This window comes from Cololabis saira, unplaced genomic scaffold, assembly GCF_033807715.1.
Source record: "Cololabis saira isolate AMF1-May2022 unplaced genomic scaffold, fColSai1.1 scf041, whole genome shotgun sequence".
In the NCBI taxonomy this organism is placed as follows: domain Eukaryota; kingdom Metazoa; phylum Chordata; class Actinopteri; order Beloniformes; family Belonidae; genus Cololabis; species Cololabis saira.
Window position 1 is genome coordinate 325,001 of NW_026906205.1, and position 7,500 is coordinate 332,500.

The following is a 7,500-nucleotide window of genomic DNA, read 5'->3' on the forward strand; positions in this document are numbered from 1 at the left end:
CAGGTGCTGTACGCATTTTCAACCAGCAGAGAGCACTCTCGCTTAATCTACCCACACATATTTCAACGTGGTAACAGCGACAGCTCACGTCCAAAAGTGTTTTTCACATGGTTAAGGCACTTTAACTACAATAAGCGCTTCTAAATTATTATCACCAACAAATCAATGACTTATATTATATGACTTATCTTCAACTCCATATAAGAGGTATTTCAAGCAGCAGCTTCTGCTTACGGCCATACCAGCCTGGATGCGCCCGATCTCGTCTGATCTCGGAAGCTAAGCAGGGTCGGGCCTGGTTAGTACTTGGATGGGAGACCGCCTGGGAATACCAGGTGCTGTAAGCTTTTTCAACCAGCAGAGAGTGCTCTCGCTTAATCTACCCACACATATTTCAACGTGGTAACAGCGACAGCTCACGTCCTAAAGTTTTTTGCACTTGGTTAAGGCACTTTAACTCCAACAAATAAGCGCTTCTAAATTATTATCACCAACAAATCAATGACTTATATTATATGACTTATCTTCAACTCCATATAAGAGGTATTTCAAGCTGCAGCTTCTACTTACGGCCATACCAGCCTGGATGCGCTCGATCTCGTTTGATCTCGGAAGCTAAGCAGGGTCGGGCCTGGTTAGTACTTGGATGGGAGACCGCCTGGGAATACCAGGTGCTGTAAGCTTTTTCAACCAGCAGAGAGCGCTCTCGCTTAATCTACCCACACATATTTCAACGTGGTAACAGCGACAGCTCACGTCCTAAAGTGTTTTGCACATGGTTAAGGCACTTTAACTCCAACAAATAAAACCAACAAATCAATGACTTATATTATATGACTTATCTTCAACTCCATATAAGAGGTATTTCAAGCAGCAGATTCTGCTAACGGCCATACCAGCCTGGATGCGCCCGATCTCGTCTGATCTCGGAAGCTAAGCAGGGTCGGGCCTGGTTAGTACTTGGATGGGAGGCCGCCTGGGAATACCAGGTGCTGTAAGCATTTTCAACCAGCAGAGAGCGCTCTCGCTTAATCTACCCGCACATATTTCAACGTGGTAACAGCGACAGCTCACGTCCTAAAGTGTTTTGCACATGGTTAAGGCACTTTAACTCCAACAAATAAAACCAACAAATCAATGACTTATATTCTATGACTTATCTTCAACTCCATATAAGAGGTATTTCAAGCTGCAGCTTCTGCTTACGGCCATACCAGCCAGGATGCGCCCGATCTTGTCTGGTCTCGGAAGCTAAGCAGGGTCGGGCCTGGTTAGTACTTGGATGGGAGACCGCCTGGGAATACCAGGTGCTGTAAGCTTTTTCAACCAGCAGAGAACGCTCTCGCTTAATCTACCCACACATATTTCAACGTGGTATCAGCTACAGCTCACGTCCTAAAGTGTTTTGCACATGGTTAAGGCACTTTAACTCCAACAAATAAAACCAACAAATCAATGACTTATATTCTATGACTTATCTTCAACTCCATATAAGAGGTATTTCAAGCAGGAGCTTCTGCTTACGGCCATACCAGCCTGGAGGCGCTCTGACTTCCTGTTTGTGCAGGAAGTGTGACGTGGCAGTTTGTTTGAGCAGGACACCAGGGAGCACGTGGTGGAGGAAGGAGAAGGAAAGATCAGGCTACAAACCTCCTGAAAAGAGAGTGGAGGAACCACCCCCCCCCCCCAGCAGCTTCGCTGTTTGGGGGGAGTTTGTAACGGATGGACGACATGGCTTTGAACAATGGCAAACGGAATGCAGACAATGAGAAGGTCGACCGAACCTATGAGAAGGATCTGACTATTGAGGTGGAAATAGAGGGGGAGGACAAACTTTCGACGATGGATTTGCTGAGGATAACAAAGGAGAAATGCGGAATAGTAATTGGGTGCAGGTTCAAGACCTTCAAGAAGTACGAACTGACTATGAAAGATGCGGCTGGGAAAGAAAGATTAATGGAGGGTTTGAAAGTCGGAAACAACACGATCACCGCCAGAGAAATTAACAACATCGAGATGGTGGTATCATTCATGTCGTTGCCAGTTTGCATCACGGACGGAGAAATTCTGGACAAACTGGCACTTTGGGGTGTGTCTGCCGTCTCCCCTATAAAGAGGAGGGTGTGGCCTGGGACTGACATCGCGGAAGGCACTCGCTTTGTCAGAGTGAGATTCCCGCAGGGAGTATCATCGCTGCCTTACTCCACAAAGTTCGAAACATTACAGGGCATGGATCACTTTAGAGTGATCCATGACAAACAAGTCAAAGTGTGTAGACTGTGCATCCAACCGGGACACATTATGAGGGAGTGTCCGGACTTCCACTGCTATAAATGCCTGAAACAAGGACACTTTGCGAGGGAGTGCACGGAGGAGTTCCATGCAGAAGTTGATGAGGAGGAGGAGGTGGAAGAGGAGATGAGGGAAGCACCGGCAGGGGAGAGAGAGGAGCGGGAGGAGACCCCGTCATCGGCCGAGAGCGAGGAGAAGAGGGAGACGCTGATGGCAGAGGGGGAGGAGAAGGAGGACGGACGTGGCCCCCAGACTGCAGGGGGGGAGCCGGAGGTGAGCCGCAGCGCAGCTGCATCCCACTCGTCGGCAGAGGGAGATGCTGGGGAGAGCATGGATGCAGCCCCATCACCCGATGGCCATGCCACTTCCCCCATGGACGAGCTCCCTTCTTCAGCGGGGCCCAGAGTCAGCAGAGGTCGCAGGGAAGGGATCCCGATGCGGAGCGGAGGAAGAGCAGGCGGTGGAGTCAGAACCAGAGGGGGTTTCTCCTCTGGTCCTGTACCTCCGATGGACGAACGCGTTGCCGAAAGAGATCCAGCCCAGGAGTCGCAGCAGGTATCATCGGACTTTTCGGAAGGGGAAGATTTGGATTTAAGCGATGCGTTTATTAATAAATTAAAGAGGAAGGCCAGAGAGAAGAAAGGGTTAAGCGCAAAGAAATAGACATTATGAAGCTATACATTATGTCCAGCTTACTTTTTTTTTCTTTTTTTTCCATCATGGTTTTGAGTTTTTCTTCGCTTAATGCAAACGGGCTGAGAACTGAACATAGAATGCAGCGGGTACTTAATCTGTGCAATACAGACATCATATGTCTACAGGAGACATGGTGGGATGATGAGACAGTAGAAATGGTTAAAAAGCTATGGGGAGGGCTTCTTTTTCATAACAATGGGACCATAAATGCAAGGGGGGTGGCAATACTAATCAGAAAACATGCAGTTACAGAGGTGAAGCAGTGTCATATTGATGAAGACGGGAGGGTGGTAGGGATTGAGTTTTGTTTTCAGAGGGTTTTGTTTAAGCTTTTCTGCATTTATGCACCCAATGCTGAAAGAGATAGAAATCTCTTCTTTGATAGTCTCAAGCCCCACTGCTCCAAGAACTGCATCTTTTTGGGGGACATGAATGTGTGGATGGACAGGCTGGATGCATCCAAGAATACTAGGTTTAGATCGGATACATCCAGGAAGAAACTGTCAGATATGAATAGAATGTATAATTTAGTAGATAAATGGAGATGGGAGAACCCTGATAAAAGGGAGTTCTCCCGGCGACAGGTAGTACTGGGAGAACTCAAACAAAGCAGGATAGATATGTGTTTGGTGGCAAATGATATAATAGATCATATCGGTAAATTATCATACAACTTTAACAGTATAAGTGATCATGCGAGTCTCACAGGAACGATAAGGGTAGGGGAAAAAGGGAGGGGAGGAGGAATATGGTGTTTAAATAATAGCTTACTTAGAGACGATGATTATGAATATAGAGTTAGGGAATATTTAAAAGCCATGACAGATGATCCAAGTATGCTGACAGATACAGGCCGATGGTGGGAACAGGTGAAAGAAGGAGTTAAGCAAATAAGCATTAAATATGCCAAGTGCAGAAATGGGCGTAAGAAAAGAAAGGAAAGAAAAATAAAACAACTAATAGATAGCGAATTGAAGAAGGCGGATGATGATGTTAATTGGAAAATAGACAGATTATTAGAACTTAAAAATATACTATCTAAATATGAAATGGAGGAATGTAATGGCGCCATCGTCAGGAGCAAGGCCAAGTATGCGGTAGAGGGAGAAAAGAACACAGCCTTTTTCTTGAGGATGGAAAAACAGAGACAAGGAAAAAGCTATATAGAGGAGCTCGAAGATGACAATGGTAACCGAATAAACGACTTAACTGGCATTTGTGCTGCTGTTGAAGACTTTTATAAGCACTTATTCTCGAAAGAGAAGAATGATGAAAAGTGCATGGAGGAAGTGCTGAATACTGTGTCTACAAAACTCTCCATAGAACAGGCTGAAGCTTGTGAGGGAGACATAACGGAGCAGGAAATCACAGCAGCTATAATGAGCGGGAAGGCCAATAAGAGCCCAGGCTCTGATGGTCTGACCTATGAGTTCTATAAGACATTTATCGACCTTTTAGCACCCATCATGAAAACCGTTATTCAACATATTGAAACGACACAACAATTACCTCACTCCATGGCACTTAGCATTATCACGATCATTTACAAAAATAAGGGAAGCAAACTCAGACTGGAAAACTTTAGACCCATTAGTTTATTAAACACGGACTACAAAATTTTAGCTAAGGTTTTAGGCAATAGAATGAAAAGTGTAGCAGGTACGATCATAGCACCGACGCAGGCGTATGGAATACCGGGCAGGGATATCAGTGACACATTGATGACGGTCAGGGATTTAATCCATCACATGAACACAAATGGTAAAGGAGGAATTGTTTTGGGGGTTGATTTGAATAAAGCTTTTGACCGAGTTAGTCATAATTTTCTTTTTAACGTCTTGGAAAAATTCGGCTTCGGCAATAGAATAACCACGTGGATCAAACTGTTGTACAAGAATGCGATAAGTCAGGTCAAGTGCAATGGGCTTTTAACAAACATCTTTCCACTGCAGCGCTCAGTCAGACAAGGGTGTCCTATGTCATCGCTCCTTTACAGCCTGTCTGTAGAACCGTTGGCGACATTTATCAACAGCAACAACAATATCAGGGGGATTGAGTTACCGGGGGGAGGCAAGACCACCATACTGCAGTACGCAGATGACACTACAATAACAGTACAAGACATGGAAAGTACACAAACTGTCGCAAAATACTTTGAGATCTATGGCAGGGCATCTGGGGCAAAGATCAATATAGAAAAATCAGAAATAATGTATATAGGAAATAAAATCGATAAAAAGTGTGAGCTCAAATTTAAAATAGCAGAAAGTCAAATCAAAGTGTTGGGCATATATCTGGGGATAGATGAGAGAGCAGCTAGAGACTATACTTGGACAGGAGTCATAAATAAAATAAAGCGGACAATAAACTTTTGGAGACAAAGAAGCCTGAAGCTTAAAGGCAAGGTCATCATAATAAATGCTTTGCTAATATCTAGACTCATCCACTATATAGCAGCCATAGATATGCCAGAATGGGTGTTAAAGGAGCTTAATTCCATTATTTGTCTCTTTTTGTGGAATGGCAAGGGAGTGAGAGTCTCTCACCAAACCTTGATGGCTGGGTATAAGGCAGGAGGTTTAAAATTAGTTAATATAGAAATGAAGAAAAAAGCGATTAGAATAAAAACGGTGATTAAATATTTGCATGATAGAATAGAGCATGGTTGGAAACATTTCTTTAAAGAATATATAGGTCGGGCAGGAAAATGTGACGACTATGGTCTGCTGATGGCTTTGAAAAAGCATATGCATGAGGGTATCCCTGACTTTTATAGAGAAGTGTTGAACGCCTGGGCTATATTATTACCATACATAGGGTATGATTGTATAGATATAAACATGATTATGAATAACCCAATCTTTCTAAATACTAAATTATTGAATAATAGTGAAACGCTGTACAATGCCATCTTTATTAAGGCAGGAATAAGACAGATAAAAGATATCATGTTTGAGGTAATACCTGGTTTTCTGCCCGAACACTCAATAATAGATATGATTAGACACATGGATTATGATATGAGGAAAGGAACTATAGTTAACACATACAACAAAATTAAAAGTAGCATAAATACGGAATGGATAACTAGAATAAATAGCGATGAAGTAAAAAGGACAGAGAGAAGTTGGCCAGAATTATATATAGAAAAGGAGAACTATAGGATTAATCTGGGCAAGCTGAAAACAAGGATGGCATATGGTATATTGATAGAAAAGGTCCTGAAGAGACCAGCCTCTGACGTGATGTGGAAGAAAAAATATACCAGCATGGACTTCAATGACATATGGTGTGGTACGATAAAATACAACAGCATAGACTGTGAGGACAATGATTTCAAGATAAAGCATAATAGAATATTTACAAAAATAATATTGCATCAAATTAATAAAAGTTTAAGCAGAATATGCGATGTATGCAAGACAGGGGAGGAAGATCTTTTTCATTTATTTTTGAACTGTGCTTGTTTGATTCAGTTCTTTGAAAAGCTGAGACACACTTTGGTTAAACATTGGGGAAGTCACTATATAAGCAAATTTAATTGGGAGCAACTATTCTTGTTTGGTACAAGTAAAAGAAATAAGGGAATTAACACCAATTTATTAAATTTTGTTTTAAGCCATGCCAGATTGGCAGTCAGGCTGAGAAGAAACTATGCACATTTTGATGGAAAGATGGTGGATGCTTGGACAGTTTTTAAATCCATCTTAAAAAGAGATCTATATTTGATTTTGAAATACAACAGAAATAACTTTGTCGATGTTTTTGTTGAAGGAAATGACTTGGTTGAAATAACAGGAGGCAAAGTGTTACTTAATTTTTGACTTTATTTCAAGATTACACTATTGGAGTTGCTCATTCGTTGTGTTCTTTTTATTTAAACAGTGTTAAAATTTCCCCCCCCCCTTTTTTTGGTTTGGAATCACGTTTTATTTTTTGAGTATAACTGTGTGTACATGATGGTTTCTGTTGCAATGTAGCTGAAAGTGGTTGCAGAGCAGAATGTAAACAATTCCTTTTAATGTAATGTATATTTTTCATAATAAAAGATAAAAAAAAAAGATGCGCCCAATCTCGTCTGATCTCGCAAGCTAAGCAGGGTCGGGCCTGGTTAGTACTTGGATGGGAGACCGCCTGGGAATAGCAGGTGCTGTAAGCTTTTTCAACCAGCAGAGAACGCTCTCGCTTAATCTACCCACACATACTTCAACGTGGTAACAGCGACAGCTCACGTCCTAAAGTGTTTTGCATATGGTTAAGGCACTTTAACTCCAACAAATAAAACCAACAAATCAATGACTTATATTCTATGACTTATCTTCAACTCCATATAAGAGGTATTTCAAGCAACAGATTCTGCTTATGGCCATACCAGCCTGGATGCGCCCGATCTCGTCTGATCTCGGAAGCTAAGCAGGGTCGGGCCTGGTTAGTACTTGGATGGGAGACCACCTGGGAATACCAGGTGCTGTAAGCTTTTTCAACCAGCAGAGAGCGCTCTCGCTTAATCTA

At 42.5% G+C, this 7,500-nt stretch overlaps 6 non-coding genes across 6 annotated transcripts in view; all 6 read left to right on the top strand.

Annotated features, from left to right (window-relative positions):
• The window catches only part of LOC133431810 (5S ribosomal RNA), a 119-nt gene extending 104 nt beyond the window's left edge, over positions 1-15 (top strand). Inside the window, exon 1 of the ribosomal RNA XR_009776143.1 lies at positions 1-15. This exon is cut by the window's left edge and continues 104 nt beyond it. This is a non-coding gene — a ribosomal RNA (5S ribosomal RNA).
• Positions 16-228: 213 nt separating this feature from the next.
• LOC133431538 (5S ribosomal RNA) lies at positions 229-347 on the top strand. Its single transcript, XR_009775886.1, has one exon. It is a non-coding gene; the product is annotated as a 5S ribosomal RNA (ribosomal RNA).
• Positions 348-564: 217 nt separating this feature from the next.
• LOC133431904 (5S ribosomal RNA) lies at positions 565-683 on the top strand. Its single transcript, XR_009776233.1, has one exon. It is a non-coding gene; the product is annotated as a 5S ribosomal RNA (ribosomal RNA).
• A 199-nt stretch (positions 684-882) lies between these two features.
• Positions 883-1,001, top strand: LOC133431901 (5S ribosomal RNA). Its single transcript, XR_009776230.1, has one exon. It is a non-coding gene; the product is annotated as a 5S ribosomal RNA (ribosomal RNA).
• A 199-nt stretch (positions 1,002-1,200) lies between these two features.
• LOC133431341 (5S ribosomal RNA) lies at positions 1,201-1,319 on the top strand. Its single transcript, XR_009775728.1, has one exon. It is a non-coding gene; the product is annotated as a 5S ribosomal RNA (ribosomal RNA).
• A 6,027-nt stretch (positions 1,320-7,346) lies between these two features.
• On the top strand, positions 7,347-7,465 carry LOC133431618 (5S ribosomal RNA). Its single transcript, XR_009775962.1, has one exon. It is a non-coding gene; the product is annotated as a 5S ribosomal RNA (ribosomal RNA).
• Positions 7,466-7,500: the final 35 nt, after the last annotated feature.